The sequence below is a fragment of the Castor canadensis genome, chromosome 19 (genome assembly GCF_047511655.1).
Source record: "Castor canadensis chromosome 19, mCasCan1.hap1v2, whole genome shotgun sequence".
Lineage (NCBI taxonomy): Eukaryota > Metazoa > Chordata > Mammalia > Rodentia > Castoridae > Castor > Castor canadensis.
The window spans coordinates 44,988,473-45,011,406 of record NC_133404.1 but is presented as its reverse complement, the minus strand read 5'-3'; the positions used below and the strand labels follow the sequence as shown (position 1 = coordinate 45,011,406).

General features: G+C 45.6%; 1 protein-coding gene and 1 pseudogene across 2 annotated transcripts in view; one reads left to right on the top strand and one right to left on the bottom strand.

Moving 5' to 3' along the window:
* The window catches only part of Cemip (cell migration inducing hyaluronidase 1), a 143,151-nt gene that overhangs the window by 24,349 nt on the left and 95,868 nt on the right, over positions 1 to 22,934 (top strand). The window lies entirely within an intron of this gene.
* On the bottom strand, positions 22,141 to 22,248 carry LOC141419342 (small nucleolar RNA SNORA51; annotated as a pseudogene).

Genomic DNA, 22,934 nt, shown 5'->3' with positions numbered 1-22,934 from the left:
GATGTAACAGTGGTCTGGAATGCTTGTCTAAAATAGAAGTGCCTCAGTTTACAGGAGAAGCCACACATGGAAGGCGACAGTTGATCAATGCCCAGTGAACATCAGAGACAAGTTGCTGTAGTTTGACTCTGGAGTGCCTCATGTGTTAAAGGCCTGTACTCCATTGGGAGGTCGTGGAAGCACTAGGAGGTGGGGCCCAAAAAGGAAGTTATGTCATTGGGGGATGCTTTGGGAGGCACATTGGGACCCTGAGTGAATTATGCCCTTATGGAAGGTGTGGGTCGGTTATCACTGGAGGAGGCTCCCAATGAAAGATGAGTTTGGCCATGTTTTCTCTCTGTGCCTTGCTTACTTCTGCTGTGGGATGACTCAGCATGAAGCCCCTTGCAAGTTACCAACGAGTGCCATGTTCTGAAGTCTCTGTTACTTACAATTTACCCCATCTGTTATAGCAGCAGAAAATGGACCAGTGAGTTATAGATTGCAGAGATTAGAGAAGGGGGCTTTGAAAGTTAGAGGAAGTGTACAGCAAAAGGGTAGAGGGAGGATGTTTATAAGGAAGGAAAGAGAAGACAAGGCTGGAGAAGTGGATTCCAGCAGATGTATGAGTGCTCTCACCTCACTTCTCAACACGCACCAATGGTGACTAAAATTCAACAATTAAACTGCAGCCTGTTCACCTGCAACCTGCTGCACCATTCTTTAAACCTGACCCGAGCAAACCCAGGTACCATTTTGGGGGTCCCTTCATTTCTAGGACAAGAGAGCATTGTATACATTGTGTACAGGAAAGTTTGGGAACACTGAGGCGTCTCTACCAAAGACTGTCTTAAAGACATTGAGTGGCCAAATGGTTATGAAGTCCCCGTCCCCAATAGTGGCCTTCCACCTCATTCTCTTCCATATTTCTGTCAGTATTGTGCAGTTGCATTGATGCTTGTGTAAATTGTTTGTAGTATGGGTGGCCTCACCTCTGGGATGGTTGACAAAAGTGTGTCCCTGCGTGTTTATAGGCAAGTGCCCTCTGACAGGGCCTGGGAGGGGGCATTTCCTGGGCAAAGAGCATTGTCCCCAGATCCTGACCATGATTACCTGGTCAGACAACTGAGGGTGAGCTGGGGCAGAATCTGCACACAGTCCCTTCTTTCTCACCATGCAGTCTCTTGCCAGGTTACACCGACAACAATGCTTAGTGCAGAATTCGTGGGCACTTTGTAAAACTCTTTGACATTTTTCTCATGGCACTCTCATCAACCCTTTGAAATCAAAGGTGAGGTCAAGTATTATAATCTTTATTTTATAGAAGAGGAGAGCAAGTCTCAGAAAGGGGCCCAAAGGCATCCAGGGTCACCACTTCCTGATGTGATCTTGAGGACGATAAGGGGTGCACAGCAGCCCACTGACCCAGAAGGCAGGCCCGATGGTGGGGGTGCCCCATCCATATCCATCACCAGAGATACCCAGTAAGCAGATGTTGTCTGTGGTCCAGTGACCTCCCATTGCCCCCTGTGGTTGGCTGTGTCAGTGAACAGTGAATATAAAGTTATAGCAACCAGTCTCCCTCCCAACTCCAGACTTGCAGACAGAGTTCTAAAGTACCCATGTAGCCAGCACTGGGACTCAGAGCACTATCTATACCACAGTTCTGAAAACCAACAGACCAGGAAAGAGTGGGCACATCCAAGATGAATAAAACAAAACAAAAACCAGGCTTGTGAAAATGTTGTGCAACAGGAAAAGAAGGGCAGCTATAGCACTGATGAGGCAGAGAAGAAACAATGCCAAAAAAAATTGCTACGGGAAATATAAATGAATTTTTGGAAGCATCCATTTTGGACTCTGTAATGAAAGAAAATCAATGCTGTAAACTAGAAATAATAGATTGAAATGAAATAACACATGGGAAAGCTAAAAGGTACACAAAGGAACTCAATGATAGAAAGCAATTGACTGCTCATTTTAATTGATCAGCAAGGTGTGCTGCTGTCCCACAATGTGGAGAAATATAAACAAATGCTGTGACCAGGGGCAAGATGAATGATATGAGCACAGAGGATGAAGGTGCAAGTGTAAGGGTAAGCCGTTGATGGTCTTGAGTTGCTTAGGTGATTATTGTGAGACTTTGCGCCGTCTCGTACAATACTGGAGGAAAGCGTTTCAGACAAGCACCATCTTAAAGCAGCGATTTCAGTTCTTGGACTGTATTTTAAACATTGCATCAGGGAAGAGAAGACGAATACATCTACAAGTATCATTATAACTGCTGATGCTTATAATAATAAGGAGCTGGAAATCTCAAGTTGCAGGGGAAGGCTGATTCAACTGTTGCATCTCCACAGAATGTGGCAATGTGTGGTCATTTAAAATTCTGTGAAACACTTTATTTACGAAGGAAGATATTGATATTATGACATCAGCATTTGAATCAATCTGAGAAAAATGTTGTTAAATGTTTCCTTGATCAGAAGAAAATATAGCAACTTGGTTTCTATCTGCAATGAATTTCATATACAGGGTTGTTGGGAAAACTGATGCACTGGTTTAACATGACTGCCTTAGAAATTACCACAGACCTAGCAGCTTTAAACAACACCCAGGTATTAGCTTGCAGTTCTGTGTGTTGGAAGCCTGGCACAGAAACTGTGTTCTCTACTCAGGGTTTTGCAGCGCCAAAATCAAGGTCATGGCCAAGGTCATTTCTTGTTTGGACACTCTGGGAAAAAAATCTCTACTTTCAAGTCTTTTCTTGTGGCAGCTGAATTCATTTTTCTTGAAGTTATAGAACTGAATTCCCTATTTCTTTTTACATTGTCAGATGGGTCACACTGTATCTTACCAAAATGGCACATCAACTCTTTGTGTTCTTTGAATATCTAGCTTATTTTCCTGTAACTAGCTAGAGAATATTCTGCTTTTAAAGGGCTCAGATGGTTAAGCCAGACCCACCAAAGTAATCTCCCTGTCTTAAAGTTTTTGGGGCCTTGATTGCATCTGCAAAGTCCCTTCATTAGTACCCACATTGGTGTTTGTTGGAGCAACTGAGGGCCAGTGTGTGTAGAGCAGGTGTGGGAATTTTGGAGAGGAGCTGAAAATTTTGACTACCACAAAGTGATAAACTGAACTTTTTTCTTTTTGCAATGCTGGGCATCAAACCCAGGGCTTTGCTCCTGTTAGGCAAGTGCTCTGCCTCGAGCTTCATTCCAGTCCCTGATGGGTTTTATTTTTTCTTTTCTTTCTTTCTTTTCTTTTCTTTTTTTGGTGGTGAACTCAGGGCCTCATACTTCTTAGGCAGGTGCTCTACCACTTGAGCCATGGCCCCAGCCCTTTTATTGCTGGTTATTTTTGAGCTTTTTCTTGCTTTATGCCCTGGCCAGCCTAGACTGAGATCCTCCAGATCTCTACCTGAGTAGCTAGAATTAGAGGCTTGAGCCACCGTTGCCCAGCCCTGATTGTTTTTCTTAACAGTAATAAGGATACACAACATGTGACATTGTTGAGATCAGTCTAAATGTCTTATAAAACAAAAGTTTAAAAAACAGCTTAAAACTACTTTACCTCTTGACTTGGATAAAATTAAATTTGGACTGAAGAACAACATCTCATTTTTTTGAGTTATTCAAGCTCTTTAAACTTGTACTTATCCATCCACCCATCCATCCATCCTCCATCCATCCACCCATCATTCATCTATCCATCTATTCATCCATCATTCATCTGTCCTTCATCCATCCATCCATCATCCATTCATCTATCATCCATTCATCTGTCCATCATCCATTCATCCATTCACCAATCCATCAACCATCCATCTGTCAGTCTATCATCCATTCATCATCCATCCATCCATCTATTCATCCATTAATCCAGCCACCCATCTACTGTCACACCACCCTTCCATCTGGCCACCCACTCAACAATATATTTAATTATGCTCCCCCCAACCATTGACTACTCAACATCTGTCCATTCATTCACCTATCTATCTGCCACCTACCCATTACTCAAACATCATCTTTCTATAGATTTAGTAAACCTGTTTTGAATACAACATTCTACGTCTTGTTATGGGTACCAGGATACTAGGATAACCCTCTTTTTTTAACCTGCTATGGTCTAGTGGGACAGAAAAGTAAAAAGATAAAATTCCACATGAAAAATCACATAATAAAATTGTATGTCAGGTGGCTTAGGAGCCCCAATGGGTAGGAAACATCTGAAGTCAGGAAAGGAGACACATGAAGTGACCCTAGAGGATGAGCAGTTGTTTGACACTGAGCGAAAGACATCTGAATCCATCATGAAGCCAGCGATGGCTAAAAGCTCTCATTTTCTTTGAAAGCGAGACTTGCCCTATGCTTCAGGGATCACAGGCTACATTATGAAGGGCTGGGTCAGTGACATGGGTTGTAGGCTTCTGAACATGGTCAAGTAAGCAATGACATAAAAGGCTGAGACACCCCAGAGGCAACCTTGCAAAGTGATGGTGGCGTCTGTTTCGTCCAGCTCACTTTCCAGGAGCCCAGGTCCACAAACACCTTGATTTCTCTGGCATAATTTGACCAGATGCTTTGAGTGCTGGAGAGTTTACCTTATCCCTGGGGGCTCACATAGCATAGTTTCCACTTAGACTCCACATCCACCTTGAACCTGGGTTGTTTGTAGCTAGCTTGGGCAAACCCTCCATGAGCATATTGGTTCTCAGTGTTACTGTTATCTCTTGGGTGGGGGTAGGGCAGCATCTGGGAACAATTTAAATGCTTTTTCTTCATGTCCATCTGAGGCTTGGAGGTCTTTTCTCTAGACTTCATCTTACCCTCCTATTTGTAGTACAAGATGGTGTAAAAGAACAGGGATTTTGGAAACAGAGACTTGCATCTAAATCCTTGCTGTCATTAATCAATTCCTGGGTCTTGTGTGAGTCGCTTATCCTGGCTGAGGTTCAGATTTCTCAGCTGCAGGTGGACTTACTCCTACCTGCTCTTGGGCTTGTGTGAGGGTGTGAGCTGAGGTGTGCAAAGTGCAAAGCACAAAGTGATTAACACATTCAGGAAATGGGAGCTGCTGTTATTATAGCTATCCACAGGGACTGCTGGTATTTTAAGCCACATTGGGAGAACTCTCAGATTTTTCTGCAGGCAGAATTGGCTCGCCAATCTGATGAGCCAGATTTATGGTTAAATGTGTTTATAAAAAAATGTAGTCATGTCTTTTTTTAATGTAACAGGAAGGCAACTCATTAAATCTAATTTATTAGTCTGAGAAAGAACTGGAATGAAAGTGCTGTTAACAAACAGGGCACAAGCCAGGCATGACCGCAGCACTTTATCTTAAAAGGTTTGCATGCTCCACCGGGAGCGGATGGCTCAGAGGCCAACAACTGCTTCTTAAAAGAGACGTGTTGTGAGCATGGACAATCCTGCCCGTCCATTTCATCATGCTGAAATTGAGGAGGACAGGCTTCAAAAGGAATCTGGGACTTACGTCACTATCATGTTTTTCCTTTTACAATGAATGATTGGTTTTCATTTTGCTGATGTATTTGTCTCTCAGAAATAAAGGGAGACTCTGAAGAAGAAAAAATGGAAGCAAATAACGAGGGCTGGGGATGTAGCTCAGTTGTAGAGCCTAGCGTGTCCAAAGCTGTGGGTTTGATCTCCAGCACTGCAAATTAATGACTATCCCCTTTTGACCTTGAGTGAGTTACTATTCAAGCTCAACTGTGGTGGGACTACCATCTCCAGCTCAGCCTGGTCTCCTGCAGTTCTTTCTCTGCTCCAGCCAGGGCAAAGCACTGGTCGTTTATTCCTTTGTCTGGAAAGATCCTCTTCAAGTTCAGATATCCCTGAAAATCTCCTCCTTATCTTGCAATAGCTGGTTCAATGTCACCACCTCTTAGAGCCCTGTCTCTTCCTCACTCAAACATTGAGGCAGACAATACAATGTGGTCTCCTTAGATGACCTCATCACCCTTCAGGGTCTTCATTTGGGCCTCCAAGGGTAGGTAGGCTCTGCCTGTGAAGATGAGTAGGCAGAGTGTCCCCAAGGCACAGACCTGGAAAAAAAGCCTGGTTCCTGGACAGAACTCAACACTTCCTCAAAGTCATTCTTTTCCCCAAGGTTCATGAGTTGTTTCTCTTCCCAAAGCGGAGCTAAATTCCATTCCTATGGCCTTCCAGTATTCTCTGCCTTCTGGTTGTAGTAGCTGCCTGTTTTATGACCTCGTTTTTGGTCCCTTAGTCTATCAAGGCCACTTGCTCTTAAAATTTGTTGAGGTCATAAATGAGAAACTTTGTTCAGTTTATTCTTGTTTCTGGCCTCTGGTAGCACTTTAATTTTTTTTTTTTTATGTCAGCAGGAAGTTTTTCATGGGTTCCTTTTAAATTTGTTCTGTTTGGGATTTTTAATTCATTTTAAGTGATAGTTTAAAACAATAGGTTTAGCCAGTAGGTCAACTGAGATTTCTCTAGAGCTGGAGAAAAACAGTGAGCTGTACTCTCTGCTCTCTTCTCTCCAGAGATTCGATGGGCAGGCTCCATCAGGGAACGTTCTCTCCACATCTGTTCCCTGATCTAATGGACCACATTTCTGTTGCCTGCTTTGGGTTTGGCCTGGCCTCCTTAGTAGGTACAGTCACTGCCTGCAGCCCCCTCCTTAAAATGCTATAGCCAAGAGAGGAAACTGCTGTGCTTCAAATTCTTTGGTCATGAAAATAAGGTCAGGAATATTTCCAAGACAATTTGGCTATGACGGCTAAACTAGGTAACATATGGAAAATGCATAGCACAGTGCCTGGTCCATGGCAGAGTCTATGAATCCATCCATCCTTCCTTCCTTCCTTCCTTCCTTCCTCCCTTCCTCTCTCCTTCCCTTCTTCACTGTCTTCCTCCTTCCCTCTTCTTCCCTCCTTCCCTCTTCTTCCCTCCTTCCTTCTTCCTCCCTCCTTTCTTCCTTCCCTTCCTCTTTCCTTCTCTCCCTCCTCCCTCCCTCTCTCCTTTCTTCCTTCCCTCCATCCATTTCTTCATTCCTCTCCCTCCTTCTCTTTCCCTTTTTTTCTCCCTTCCTTCCCTACTTCCCTTATTCTTTTCTCCCTTTTCACTTTCCTTTCTTCCTTTCTTCCATCCTTTCTCCCTTCCTTCCTCTGTCTCTTAATTATAAAAATGAGGAGTTGAGATAAATATCCTCTAATTAAAGAGTCAGAGTCTGTGCCTTTTTAAAAAGAGAATTGAAGACCATGTTTTATTGGTGGGACATTATTTGGAAACCTAAAGAAATACAACTTTTTTCCAAGTAGGAGAGAAAGGATCTAGATCCCTTTTGAGCCCTGGGAGCCCCGGGAATTACAGATAGTGATAACCCCATCAGAATGAGTTCTTTATTTCTGTTTATATCCCTGCCATACAGCTTGGTGCACTGTGAGGTGCTTTTTCCAGTGTAGAAACTTTCCTTGGCTGAGGAAAGGCGAGAATAAATACTTTTCCTGGGATGGGTCCACTGCCGGTGCCCTTCTTCCAATATTCCGCCACACTGGAATTTGTGCTTAAGAATCCAAGTGCATTGAGAGAGACTGACTTTCTACAGCAAGCCCTTTTGCCATGAAAAGTCAGTACAGTTCTTTTTTAAAAGGTGGAATGGCTGCATGTGGGTTTCAGTTCAAAGTGTGTGTATGGTAATGGAAGATTGCATCTGACTGAGAGGACAGAAGAGAGAATGAAAGAACCCCTCCATGCTTCCCACCTGAGCGGACTCCTTGATCCTAAATGCTTCTCTCCCTCATGCCTCCACTCCATGGTGGTGAGGCCAGCGAGGCTAGATGCCAGCTTTCCAGGGAGGGAGAGCTCTGCAATCAAAGGCACCAGTCCTTGATGGGCAGGAGTTGATTGTTGCACATTTCCCCTGTCCCCTTCCTGATTCCTTCCCCAGGGCAGATGTCTCTGCTGTCCAGAATGGCCTTCACTCTCCCTTCCTACCCTGTTTCTGCTCCACCTGGGCCAGTCCTCCCAGTGCCACACAGGAGCCATTCATCCTGGCCCAGGTGAAGCTGCATCTCCTCTGGAAAGCCTTCCCTGATTGCTGCAGATTTCAGAAGGCCCTTTCTCAAGATCTTTCAAAGACCCTGCTGTGACCCTTTCTATACTGTAACCTCACCCCTTCAGCTGCATTGAAATTCTTCTCATGTGTGTTGTGTGAGGAGGGTGTGATGAGTGTCAGAGCCGAGTATTGGAAGAGAAGACAGGGGACAGACAGAGGTGGTGTGGGAGAGCACCATGTCCTTGCATCTGTACTGCCACAATGGGTAAATATCAGGTGACCAATTAGCACTTGTAACTAGGCACGTGCTATGTACCCTTCTAGAACAGTCACTGCAAACGAAGTCAGAGGGTTATCCTGACATACAATTTATATTCCTGATGAAAGGAAAGAGAAACCTATTATATTTTTATATTTGTAATATATACTTGGCTTACTTCCCGAAAAGAATGGAGTTGGGTGACAGTAAGAGTTTGCCATAAGGCTATTTATGTAGTAGTAGAAGTTGAAAGCATGTAGAAGGCGGAAGGAGCTAAAATTACAACATCGACTCAAATAATAATAATTATTAAATATAGCTCAGAGCTGGAGGCTGTAGGGCGGCTGCCCGGGAGTGTGTAATGTCTGTCATTTGAGAGAGAAGTGCAGAGAAAGTGGTTTAAATAATTGGACAGTACTGGCAGAAGAATAGGACTTCCATAAATAACATGTGAGTAGAAGCAGAGAAGATGCAGGGGTGGAGTGTGACTGGAACTGGGGATTTGGGTTACTTGCAAAGCTGAGTGGGATCCTTAATTTAGGAGGCTATGGTAGTAAATCGTGGGTTTATTTTTAAACGATTGTGTTTGGTCATCTTGGAAATAATTTTGGTATTTTGAGGTCAATTTTTAGATAATATTTTTCAGTGAGATCTATGCTTTACTAATTACCCATTTTTTTCGTAAAAATTATATGACCACAGCATATAAAATTTTTCTTCTTTGTGCTTAGGAGTTGGCCAGTTAATTGTTTAACTTCTCTGGGCATTATTTGTTTGGAACATATGCAACATTTATACTTAAATGTTTACTTATTTGTATAATGCAGGTAATAGCACTTTCCCTGTGGTGCAAAGCTTTGAGAGGATGGGAGGAGTGGCTGGTTGAGAGAGTTTTGTAAGTCAGGGTGAGCAAAGCTGTGCTGCGGGATCCCCAGTTCTCAGGAGCTTAGTACAAATAATAAATAAAGGCTTGTTTCTACTCATCCTCATGTCCAACATCATGATCCCTCAAGGCCTCTCCCTGGTGGAAGCAGCATGGCTGCTTGTGTGTCTACAATCACCAGGGTGGAGAGAAGGGAACATGGTGAGTCACAGCCTGACCTTCCCTGTGTCATACATGTCACTTCTACTCCCACATCATTGGCTCAGTCAAGTCACAGGGCCTGCCCAACTTCAAAGAGGGCAGAGAAGTGCACACTTACCATGGGCCCAAAGGGACAAGGAGGTCAGCGTGTTCAGGGACAGTTGTAATTTTGGTGTCGTACTGTGCTATAGACCTGAAAGCACTTTTGATTTGCTCCAAATGTGAATGCTGCATCTTCACCTAGCTACGTTTATATCACACAGAAGTCCTGAACTTTGCTGTAGAGAGCATCCAATTCCCTTAGAAACCTCAAGGATTTCAGCAGGTCACCCTTGCCACGTAGCTACTTGCTAGCTATTTCAGAGAGAGTGAGAGTAGAACACCTCATGCTGACTCCACTGATTGTTGGGGGCAGCTTCTGGGAGATTTGTACAAAGAGTTAGATCTGGAGCTCATAGAGTTGGTTAGAAATGTCTGACATGGGATCAGGCAGTGGGAGGGGAAGTCTTTGCAGTCCTTAATAGTTGCATCCCACAGAGGGCTACACAGTAGCTAATGGAAGGGCTTGCCTGGAAAATCCAGCCTGGGGAAGGGTTTGCAAACGTCTCTCCTACCAGTATTCATCTGGAGCCGGTTCACAGCTTACAGAGGGTCCAATTGCACCTGCATTGTCCCAATTTAAAGTGCTTTTGTTTGTTGATTCAACCCAGTCTGGGTATCTTCACTTCTCTTTGGTTATATCAAGTAACACGTCTTTCTAAAGAGAGAGCCATTTTCTAACTTTCCACAGGCTATTCAGAAAGGCTGTTAAACAGCTCATCCAGCCAGCTCTTTCCAAAAATACCCACTCCTATTTTAAAAAATGGAGGCTTATATAATTCTTCAACTGGCCTCGCCCATTTCCCTTCTTGCTTAGATGGCATGGCTGTCACTGTGTGTTTAGGACCTCAGGAATCCTTGATGAGGCAGAAGATTTGAAATCTGCTGCTGCATGAGCCAGGAAGTTGATTCTGTTCATGGCAGGTTGGGTCCTGTCTAGAGGGATGGCAATGTTTTTATAGATGGTCCAAGATGTCTTGCTGGGTTTAGCCTGAGTGAGTTTACTTTAATCAGGAGGCCAGGGGCTGCAGTTGGGAGGTTGCTTTCCATCTGGGATCTTTGTCATGCCCATTTATGTCTGGGCTATGGCAGGATGTGACTTGGGGTGAGAACATTGGTGCAGTTCTTCAAATTTATGTTCCCCAAGGCGTTGGCAGCACAGCCTGTGCAAGTCTCCTTGCTTTCCACAGAATTCATGAACAGGTACCGAGGCTTTAATCACTTAGAATGATGGGCTAAATTGTTTTTGGCCTATTTTATTGTCTTAAGTGGGGGGAGTAGAGGATTTGCCTTTAAGAGGAAGGGAAGGAAATGGAGTAACATTCATTGAGTACTTACTGAGGATAGGCCTGTGCCATGCAGTTCTCACTGATCTCAGGACAATCCTTGTGATACAGGTCTTCATAACCTTATTTTGTGGAAGAGGAAAATGAGGCTGAGTTACGTTGAATGGGTTTACCATGTTATAAAGAGTCAGGACTTAAAGGCAAGTCTGCCTGAAATCACTGGGTTCCTTCAGGTAGCTTGAGAATTGAACGGAGGACATCCCAAACTATCCACACTCCCACAAGAGTGAGGAGCTCAACTCAGCCAGCCTTTCTCTCACTCATTGTTAAGCATTCTCGGCTCCCTCTCTGGACTCTCTCTGTGCAAAAACATGCCATCTTGTTTCTGCATGTGTGTTTCTGTTCCCTGATTGATTTTCCTCTTTGAATCTGGCGTTCTCTGGGCAGTGGTATTCCACGGTAGTGCTGCTACCCAGACTGGCCAGAGGAAAGTGGGCAGCCTGTTCTTTATAAACACCATGACTCACATGTCTTCCTAATGGCCAGAAATGCACAGGCAGAGTCCAATATTCCTCTGGCCTGCATCAGTTTCCTGAGGGCTGGTAACACAGCGAAACCTTTATACTCACAGACTTGCTTTCCTGGAGCCCTCTTATCTTAGGATCCTGGTTTTTGAGGTCAAGGTTCTCCCCTCAGCCAACCTGAACCACAATTAGGACTACCAGCTGCAGGGAGCAGCAGGAGGGTCACAAACTCAGGAGGGCCCACCTCATTGCTTACTAGCTCTGTGACTCTGAATGACTCCCTCAACTCTCTGAGCCTCAGTTTCTTCATCTGTAAAACAGGGTGGTAATATTTAAGGGCACAGCTATAGAAGCTGATGGATCTGAGCTTGATTTCCCAGAATTTGAGACCTTGGTAACTGTAGTACTCATTCTTTTATCACCTCTGGAATGTAAATAATGATAGTCTGTAATCCATTGGACTCATGCCATAAAAGAGCACAAACATGGTGACACTTAGGACAACATCTGACATAATAAACCCTCAATGAATATTGGGTCTTATTATTAATGTTACTAGTATTTACTTCACAAGTTTCCACAGGCCATGGAACAGAGCTCGGGCTGGGAAGAAATGGCTGACTTCTCAAGGCCCAGCTCTGTGTGGCAAATCCCTAAAAGGGACTCTTGAGACAGTCTCCAGGTAGGCCTTTCCAACTCTCCTTGGGATTAGAAAGATGCATGTCAGGGACTCTTGGAAGCTCTTGAACATTGTAGAGACCACCATGTTGAAAGGCTGACATTTGCCACTGGACACTTGAAGAGTAACATAGCCATATTCCTTTTCCTCCTGGTTATGACCACTTGGGACTGTGGTGCAATGGTTATATCATTCCATCCTCATATAAATGAGAATAAATGAAAGTGTTCCATCCTAGAGGAGCTGAAGGTTCCTGAGGCCACTGTACATCCAGTTGGCCTTAATAGATGCTCCCAAGGCAGAACTTTGGGAGACATTCCTTGTACACAGCTACTCAGCTCCAAGAGGTCCTCAGTAAATGTGTTTCCCATCAGTCCCAGTGCTGCACCCAGAGCCTGGCTCCCTGCAGACTCTCAGAATGTGACTGTCAGCTGAATGCATGTGCCTCCCTGCTTCCTGCCCTTCAGGGCCACCACCTCAGAAATCGTGCAGGAAGTGAGGATGATTGATGTTTGCAATGACCTCACAGTGTTTTGACGATCTTCTCCTGTGTGCAATCACAGCTCTGTCCCTTTCCAAGCCAAACCCAGCCTGTGCCAAGCATCAGGTCCCTGAAACGGGCCAAGTTCCCCTTGGCGTGGGTATCTCGAGACTCCCTTTAAGCACTGGCGTCTGGTTTTCAGCTGACTATTTTCACAAACCCGTCTTCCTCGATTTTCCACAGGAAGGACAGGGAGATTATGGATAAGCCTGGAGCAGGAAACTCTGGTCTGACTTTAGCAGGGTCAAAATGATGTTTAACACAATTGCTCATCTGGTGATAATGGACTGTGAGGGGCTCAGTGCTGGCAGAACCAAGTGCAGCTGCTCAGCTAATGGTTTGGTTTTATTTTCTCCATCATCTTATTTGTGGCACAAAATGAGGATATTTCCAGTCTGAGAGTGTCCCTGCCCTGATGTGGTGCCATTTGGTTCATATGCCTTGACTGTCTTCCATCTGCCACCGTAGAAAACACCTCACTTTTCAGCCCCTCAAACAGATGGCCAGGAAGGACAGCCAAGTTTGGAAAACAGTCAAACCAAGTGAGAACACGGGGCTTGGAGTCCAGGGCCAGGCCCAGCCTTGGAGGAGCTACTGTCTGGTTGTGTGGTCCAGAGAAAATTGCAGAACCCTCTGGGATTTAGCTATCGTACACATGAAAGCCCACAGCAGCAATGGCAACAATCCTAACGCTCTCTACACCAAAGTTTGACTGAGCGAGGATGGATTCCAGGAAGGAAAGTGGAGAAAACGCTTGTCTGAACTCTGTCTAATGGAGGGAATGCCTCTGTTGACCCCTGGGGTTTCTGCCTATGTGGTTTTTGTGGACATTTGTGAGTGTTAATTCCCCTTGAGTCAAGTACCAGTCATTTGATGGAGACTTGGAGTCAACAGGATCAGGGAGAGGAGGCTGCCTTGGTGTCCTGAGGTCAGAACTACTCAGGGCAGAATGGGGATGAGGGAGCCTCCTGGCAGTCCTGGAGGTCTTCTGATGTGGCCCCTGCAGGGTCTCCTTTGTCCCAGGCCACTCTCCAGGAGTCCCCTCTTCCCACAGGCCTGGGGTTCAGTACTCTTTTATCCTCTGCAATCCTCACACCGTCATCGCCATCACCAGGGGACTCCTATCCTGAGACTAGATGTGAGGAGGCCCCGTTTTTCTCATTTCAATCCCAATATTAGGTTCCAACCAAGTCAGGTGTAGGTAAATTTTAATAGGTTTACTGTTTTTTTTTTTAATATGGTGAGGGAATAATGAGAATGTTCAGTAAATTGTATATTTGGACTGAGATTCAGGTGAGGGAGCATCCAGAGGGTGGAATAATGGATTTTTAAAAAACAAAAACAAGCCAGGCATGGTGATGCACACCTGTAATTCCAGCCACTCAGGAAGCAGAGGTAGGAGAATCATTAGGCTGAGGCTGCACTCGGCAAAAGGGTGAGCTCCTGTCTGAAAAATGAACTAAAAACAAAGGACTGGGGGCATAGCTTAAGTGGTAGAGTGCCTGCCTAGCAAGCACAAGACCATGAGGTTTCATCCCCAGTACCACCAAAGACAATGGACCCTTCTAGAATGTTTATCAAATGCACATCCAACAGACCCGAAGTGGGGATCTTTGAGTGCCCCTCCACAAAAGGGGATATTCTCATCTCACAGAGGGACAATGAGTGAGTGGCAGAGCCAAGATTTAACTCCCAATGGTGCAGACTCAGGACTCCAGGATGGCACAGCACACATAAGGGGCTGGCAGATGTACCACAGACTTGGTGTTGAAAATGCTGAATGCTGAATGCTCCCCCCTGTTGGCTGTAGATCTACTCTAGCCTAGGACTGTGATTAGGCCATGATTCACTTATCAACTCAAGCAAGATGGCTTGTGAAGGCACAGTTGGGGTCCCTGGGGAAGGGGAATGTATTTGATTAATGACATCTGCCAGGAGCTTCAGAAAGAGAAGGTAGACTCTGCTCTGGGGTTCCAGACAGCCCTGGTCCCTGTCACAGCTCCCATCCCATGAGTTGAGGTGTCTCCTCCATCTGCTCCTGTCCACCTTCCCTGGGCCCATGCAGGCCCACAGTCACTTCTTGTTTGGACTCAGATCTCTTCTGTTGGGCTTTTGGTTGAAGCTTCCACCAAGGCGGTCCCCTCAGTCTGTGTCAGCTGGTGTCCCTGTAAAGTGCCCTCTCCAGAGACCCACAAGGATAATTCCCAGCATGACCTGGTCCAGGCCATAGCCTGGCTCTCAGCACCGTCTCCATCTCCAGCCACTGCACTGTGGTTCAACACAGCTGGAAGTTCCAGCCTTTTGGGGCCCAGTAGCTCTACACCCTACTCTGACACCAGCAGCCCACCCCAGCTCCCCATAAGAGGATATCGAGTTACTTTTGTCTTGTCCCACTAGTTGATAGTTCAGTAATAATTTGAAAAACCATTGCTAAATAGGACTCATTGGTTTTTGTCTGTGAGTCTCCAACCTCTTTGAGCTAGCAAGGGTGAGCACCATGTGGTTAGCAGGTCAGTTGAGGTAACCTCAATAGGCTCCCTTTCCTCCAGCTCGAAAAGTGACTTCCTTGGAGCTGTGAGGAACCAGGTTGGTCCTGTCTGCAGGACCTTTTGAGCTGTGACATGGAATGCTATGAAACATTCTCTACCTAAGCATTATCTGTGAGCCTGGACCAGAACTTTGATCTCTATTTGGGTTTATGTGTTTTCCCCATCAGCTGGAGAAGGAAGAAGGAGGAGTAGTCATCACTCCCAGTCATCCCCAAGTTACTGGCACATCTTATGGGCTGTCACAACAAACCTGTAGCTTGGGGGGCCTCAGATTCTCCATTTTTAGGTAAAGACCATTACTGAGGGTTTACTGTGTACCAGGCGGGCTCTGTATCACTGTGGTGTGAGTGCGTGCATGTGTGTAAAACCTATGGTAGGATTACCTTCAATTTTCAAGCAGGGAAACTGAGGCTTGGGGAAGTTAAATGGCATGTTGAAGAACACGTGCTGGAAGTACCTGAAGCAGTATAAAATTTAAATCCCTAACTCCGGCCCCAGACCCCCTATACCCCGCCCAGTGAGGCGGGTATTATTTTCTCCTCTTTTTCTTGGAAATGTTAACAAGATTTTCCAAGGATAGGGCTGGGCTGAAAAGGCCCCTGCCTGACCTGTTATTTAAACCACTCCAAATGCTGAGTTCAGCCAAGCCACCAATGGCTGTGGTTCAAGGCCATTGCACCTTCTCATTTGCATCTGTGAAGAGGACAAATGTCAGGGAACCAAGGGCTCCATCAGCCATTTCACTTTGGAGCCAACCATGGGCTTTATGGCTAGTCAGTCACCTCAGGTGTCCTTTGGGTCAGAGCAGCAGCAGGAAGCATGAATGACTGGTTCCTTGAACTCTAAGAATGCCCCCTTCCCCAGACAGTCCTGCAGATAGTCCTTCCACAAAGCTGCTCTTCCAGTCCCCCATCCCCTGGCCGTTGCAGGCTGCCCAAAGTAGTGTCCAGATGCCTGAGACAGCTGAGATAACAGGAAAGACCACAGCAATCAAGGCTGCTTGTGTGATGGCAGACTCACTTTGCAGTCCCCTCTCCCCCGCGATTGCACAAGTCTGCACTTGGCAACCTCACTACCTGTGTGCATTACTTTCCTTCCAGCAGCCCTTCTCAATCGCTTTCATCCACTCAGTGTTAACCAAGCAACTTGTGCGGGCTTCAGCTGCCTTATAATTGGTAGGAGAATTTAAACACACACACACACAATCCCACCGTCAAAGACCTTATACAATAATGTATTCACTTCAGATGCTACAAATTTTGCATTATGGACAAAATTTATCCAAGTTGTCAACTTTCTAGTGGGTGTTTCTGTTGTTCCTCCCACCCCCAGAATCTGGTTCTGCTGTCACTCTACTCTCATACCCCCTGCACACTCTCTGCTGCATAGTGGTCTTTGATGGTCCTGGGTGTGTGGTACTTATGGGTTTTGTGTTAGGATGAGCAGGGAACTATTTTGGTATATGCTGGTGAGTACCATGAATGTCACACACACTTTGTGGTGCTGCCTTCTGTTGTGACAGGGTTTTCCTGGGCTATAAGTGTGCACTGAGTTGTGACTTTGTGCAACAATTATTTTTTTCTCTTTTGGAGGTACTGGGATTTGAACTCAGGGCCTTGCTTTTGCTAGGCAGGTCTTCTACCACTTGAGTCACATCTCCAGCCCTCAGTTTGGCATTTCTACAATAAATCTGAATCACCCCTATCCCCTGCCTCTAACAGATCTGAACAGCAACCCACACCATCTGTTAGAATCCCACATACGTAGTCCAGTTGGAATGTTCAACTGTGAGGCATGGAGTTAAAAAGACATTATCGAAGGGTTAAAAAAAAGGATTTATTATAAAGAAAAGCACTTTGGTTTTCCCTAAGACTTTGTCAGAACACCAAGTACCAGGAAGTGGTTCCAGAGTCTGGATGTGAAAGTATTGGTCCAAATATTGTTTAAAATAAGAAGACCGTAAAAAAAAATTGAGTCATTTGATCATTGAGCTTGATTTGGAAGACATATTTTGACTACTGGACTATGTCTTTTAAACAGACTCTATTGGTAATCATTTGGGAATATCTTTTTTTGTACAGTGAGTATTTCTCTGGTGATATAAATACATGCTCCCTAGACTACTTATGAAGTTCACACATAGGGTTTTCCAAAAGCACAGTGGAATTGAATAACAGAAGTTTTGAGGTGATGGATGACTGTGGTCTTCTTCTTGTTTTTCCCAGTCTGGGTTGTAGGTACCACTTTGTCCCTGGGGAGCAGGGCTCCATTGGCATGGTCTTCGGTGGACTTAAAAATGGCTCCTACACTTCCAGGCAGTTGAATTTACATGAGTCAGAAATTGAGTGGCTGTCTAGACAGAAATTCCAGTCTGGGTTCTGGATAATTCATCTTTTTTGATTGATACATAATAATTGTATGTATTTAGGAGTGCAGTGTTTCAATTCACATATACATTGAGATTGGCCAAATGGATACAATGTTACAATTGGATAGGAGGACTAAGCCAGTGTTCTGTTGCACAGTAGAAAGACTGTAGTTGACAACAAAGTATTTAGCATTCCAAAATAGGTAGAAGAGAGGGTTTTGAACATTCTCTTCATAAAGAAATGGGCTGTTCATCTCTAACCAGGAACCTGGCCCATTCCTCTTCTCTCTCTGCTTCAAGTGGTTGATAAAATTAGAGTGAGAACAGCCACTAAGAGGCTATGCTGGGGACCCACAGTTTGTGATCCCAGAGGGATTCTTATGCACAACCCACAGTGCCCAGGCCTTCTCTGCCCTCCTAATGGAGCCTGAGCCATCATCTGAGCACCTTTAACTCCCTCCCTTGAAATACTAGCCATTGTGCACATCCCTGGCTTTCCTTCAGGGGCATGCCCTGTCCTCTGGGCCCTTCCTTCCTGTTCCTTCTACCACCTGGGTGCCTGATAATCGAGCATCCCCATCCCCATGTGAGTCCTGATCTGCCTCCAGCTGCTGCCATTTCTCTGGGATGGGAAAGAGAGGCCTGCTTGTCCCCAGTCCTCTACTGCTCAGTCCCTTACAACTCTGGCTTTTTCCCTTCTATTTTCATTGCTCCACCAAGGTTCTTCTCTCCAAAGCCACTGATGGTTTCCAACCTCTGGATCAGCCTGCCACGTTGGGCACACTTTAGGTCTTCAGTTCTCCAACTGTGTTCCGGGGAACCTAGTATTTACACAGAAGTTTCTCAGTTGCTTTGGGGGAAGGGGTTGGTAAGCTGGCCTCCACCCCACTTCCAGCCAGAATGAGTCTGCTCTCATCTGTGAAGTCCTGTGGTTGTGATGAGCTTGACAGAGCAATGGCTTGCAGCTCCAGTGTACATCCCTGGAGTAGTACCCAGCAGAGGTGGGACCCTCCACAGGTTGGCCAAACACCTCCAAGGAATCTTTAGCTTTAGTAGGGAATGGGAAGCCTGGGAAACCAGTACTCCCTTTATGCAATTTCACCAAGCCTACTTCTCTTGAATCTCCTCTCATGTCTCCAAGGCCCTGACCTTACACTGGCAACCTCTTGCAACTGATGCATCCCGACTGGGCAGCCCAGAAGCCAGGTGCATGTGAGTGTGGACAGGTGTCCTTCTAGTGGCCATGAGGCCTGTTCCAGAGGTGCTAGCCGCTCCTGGTCCCCTTTTCTTTTCTAAGGGGATTGGGAACAACTCTGCACAGAAAACTCTTTGTCTGCCAACCCTTCATGGGTCATGTTTCCCAGTTTGGGCTGATGGCTGGTCACTTTTACACCCGCCCATAAAACTTCCTTGTTCAGCACTCTTATTAGTCAATTGCTCAACATTCTGTAATTTAGTTTCTTTTATATTCATCTGTTGGCAACCAAACTCAATTCAACTTTCTGCAGTAATTACCATAATAAGCAGAAAGCCCCAACCGAAATTGCAACTGTGGTTCCTGTGGTGGCTGCGTTCCCATTTCCTGTCCGGTACGGCGTCAGGTGAGTGTGGCGGGGAGGGAAAGCCAGGACAGGGTATCCCTAATCTGGAGGTGTCCTTTGGCTCTAGAACTCCCACTTCTCTGTCCTGCTTGTTGAGGGGATATCACTGGGGGCCCGGAGCCTGATGTGACCAACCAGGTCCTCTCCCTCCTGCTTCATGGGCAGCTTGGATTGGGAGGAGACCCCGTGAAATTTCCTTAGGGATGAGTGACTTTAGTTTTTCTCAGGAAACTCCCTGCATTTTATTTCTTCTATCTTGTGAGTGTTTGATTTTTGGCTTCATTGTCTCATTAGGACTGTATAGGCAGAGAAATCTTACTCGGCAATAAGATGTGGTAGGAGCAGGTGAACTGATGGCTCTGCTACCCAGTAGTTAACCTTGGTTAACTGACTCAGTTTCCTCATCTGTAAAGTGGGGGTAATAATATCTACCTTGTTTTCATTCTATCAATCAACATTTCTGAAGGTCTTACGTGATTTTTTTGTGTCTAAGTTTGTGCGTGGCCTAGAACTGACCCCACCCCACCCCATGAAGTTCGTATGTACAGGGAAGTAAGTTAAGAGTGAGTTACAGTGAAGGATTATGTTCTGCTAGTGAAACACTTGGTCTAGAGGATAATGACCCCACTTTCAACCTAGAGGATCTGGGAAGTGTGGGGAACAGGTGGGTGGCCGCAGGACTGGGCTGTGGTCTAGGTAGGAGGCAAAGGGAACTTGCTAGAAGGTGGTGTGGTTTGGGCAAGAGTGTGAGTTACAGAACAGGAGTTCTGGGTCAGAGACAGCTAGGGTGAGTGTGGAGAAAGCTGAGATGGAAGGGTGCCTTCTGGCAATGAGGCATGGTGGGCTCAGCAGGCACAGGATTTCTCAGGTAACTGGTATCACACTTCTCCTGGGGGAGGGCAGCAAGTGTGGGGTGTCAGGAGCTCTAGAGGAAGATGCTGGGGCGGGACTAATTGGCCTGCTTCCAGAATCAAACAACAGCCAGTGCATAGGGAAAGACCCGCCTCTCTAACTAAGGGTGGTGTATGGAGGTAGTAAATGCTGGGCCCCCCAAAAAAAAGCTGGGGCTGGGGTACTGGACTCCCAGCTCCCTTGCTCCCCAGGGCAGGCCTGCTCTATTTTCTTCCCTACCTTCTGGGTGTCAGGAGGGTTTCATGCTGGGAGAGCCCAGTGCTGAGGGTCAGGTGTTTTTAAGCTGACTACATGTCACAGCTTGTTGTGCCTCCCCTCAGAGGGCCTCTGAGTGCAGCTGCTGGCCATGGGACTCCAGCAAGGGCAGCAATGCCAAATTCCCTTTCCCTGGCCTTCCCTATGCTGCAGAAGAAAGGTGGCTTTAGAAACAGAGTGACGGCGATGGAGAGACAGAGATAGAAAGAACCTGTTGCAGACACTTCCATCCATTGCCATCCTATGTTAAGGTCACCTGCCCTGGCCTTAAAGACAGGAATGCATTTGCAGGAGGTGCTGGAATGTCTGGCATACATCACCAGGGAGCACCCTTCCAAGTCAGCCTGCTTTTGTTTTGCAAAATCTGGTCTGAAACTTTTGCCCTTTCTACATTTAGCATCGTATCAACACGTGTGAACTGATTTGATTACAGTCATGGTCACAAGTAATTCACTCTTTGATCTGTGTTGCCTCAGGTTACCATATTGGGCACCACTTCAGGTAACCGCGGCTTTGGTTTCAAACAAAGTCTGGGTGGGGGGAGACAGGGAGGGGAAAGGGAAGAGAGAAGAAGAAAACAAGGCATTTCTAGTTCCACTTGGTGGAATTTGCCTGTGCTCCGTTGGTCCAAAAGTTGAAACTGAGCATTTAGCAATCAGCAGAATTGAGTACCTGCCATCAGGCTGGTGTTTTGAATGATGTGTTCTACCTTTGAGATAGACCAGAATGAATCAAGGTTGAGGCACTTGGTTGTGCCAGGACTTAGCTGCTGTGTCCAGCAACCCAAACGGTGCCCATAAGTCAGACCCAGCTTGCTCTGATCAGCTCATGCAGTGTTTTAAAAACTCTGGAAAGGTCATGTTAAAATCCAGACAGCTAGCTTTCTTAAATCTTGGTGATTTTAATGAACAGCAATGTCTGTCTTTCTCACAAGCCTGGGATGGGGATAGGACCAAGTCGTCTCTGCTCTGTTCAGCCTCAGCTGAGAAGCTAGGGTGGGAACCATGGGAGGCTGGCTTACAGGTCTAGCAGCTGAAGTTGCTCCCATGGGGAAGCCTGTTGGGCTATCATGCTTGGAGCATGAGAGGAGAGAGAGAGAGAATTATATATATAGGAGGCTTTGTGTTCAGTAATTGGGAAGTAGTTTCAATTTTATTTTTGAACTCTTTGAAATCAATTGTGCAAATCTTTTGCTGTTGTTGGCAGTACTGGGGTTTGGGCTCAGGGCTTCATGCTTACTAAGCTACTCTGCCAGCCCTTTTTTGTGCTGTTGGGTATTTTCGAGATAGGGTCTCAGAAACTGTTTGCCTGAGCTGGCCTCAAACCACGATCCTCCTGATCTCTGCTTCCCTAGTAACTAGGATTAGAGGTGTGAGCCACCAGTGCCTAGTTCAATTGCACAAACCTTAATGTACAGTTCAAAAGACTATCACAAAACTAACAGTGCCAGCCCTGAGAACCCCTTTCCTGGCTCTTCCTAATTATGATACCCTTCCTGACCCTAATATCTTGCCTGGTGTTTAAGAGCTGCCTGTACGTGGAATGCTACAGCATGGCTGTTGTGTGGGGCTCCTCTTGGTCAGCATTGCATGGGTGGGAGTCCATCAAGTACCTGTATCTTGTTCATTTTCATTGCTCCTTATAAATCCCTGTAAAGGCTAATTATTTATTATAAATTAAAGCTCATTATTTGTTATAAATGGAGCACCATTTACCTGTCCAGTCAATAGCTAATAGCATTTAGAGGTTCACACTTTTTGGCTGTCATAAATTATATGACGCACTTGTTTATGTGTCCTGTGTGATATAGGAGAAATCTGGTCACTCTGTATCCTTGCCAACACCTGATACTGTCAGTCTGTTTAAAAATTTATGTATTTACTTATTTATTGGCAGTACTGGGGTTTGAACTCAGGTCTTCACTCTTCCTACCTCTTTTTTCTTTTCCTCACACCCCATGTCTTTCCATTCACAGTACAGACTGGACTGAGGTGTACACAGGGCATGCTTACTTTCCCTCCTCTTTCCATACAGTCAGTGTAAGAACACGGTGCCAGGAGGCTGTGTTCTACCTCTTGAGTCAAGCTTTCAACCCAGTCTTTTGGATTTCAGCCATTCCGGATATGTCATATAGCTCATTATAGTTTTAATGTGTGTTTCCTTGTCTGTTAATGAGGCTCTTTGTAGGACATTAGGATTTCCTCATCTGTGAAATTCCTACACCAGTCTTTTGCCCATTTTCCTTCCAGATCATCCGGGATTTTTTCTAATTAATTTAGAACGAGCTTTCTCAGCCCTGTAGCTGCTGATATTTGGGGTTAGATAGATCCTTGTTCTGTGCAGCATCCCTGGTCTCCACCCATGAGATGTCAAAAGTGTCCCTTCTCTTACTGGCCCCAACAGTGACTCTAGACATGGTCACATGTCCTGGAGAGGAGGGAGGAAGAGCAAAATCACCCCCAGTCAGGGACCATTGATTTGAAAGAGTCCCGGATGGGAACCCTTTGACACTTATGTATAGATTTTGCAGATATCTTTTCCTACCCCATGTTATGGGTTTTTATGCTCTTGAAGCTGATGAGTAGAAATTCTTAGTGTGGTCCCCCATCACTCTTTTCTCGTCATCAGAGGTTTGTTTCTTGTTTTGTTTTGTTTTTGTGGTAGTAAGGCTTGAACTCAGGGCCTACACCTTGAGCCACTCCACCAGCCCTTTTCTGTGATGGGTTTTTTTGAGATAGGGTCTTGCACA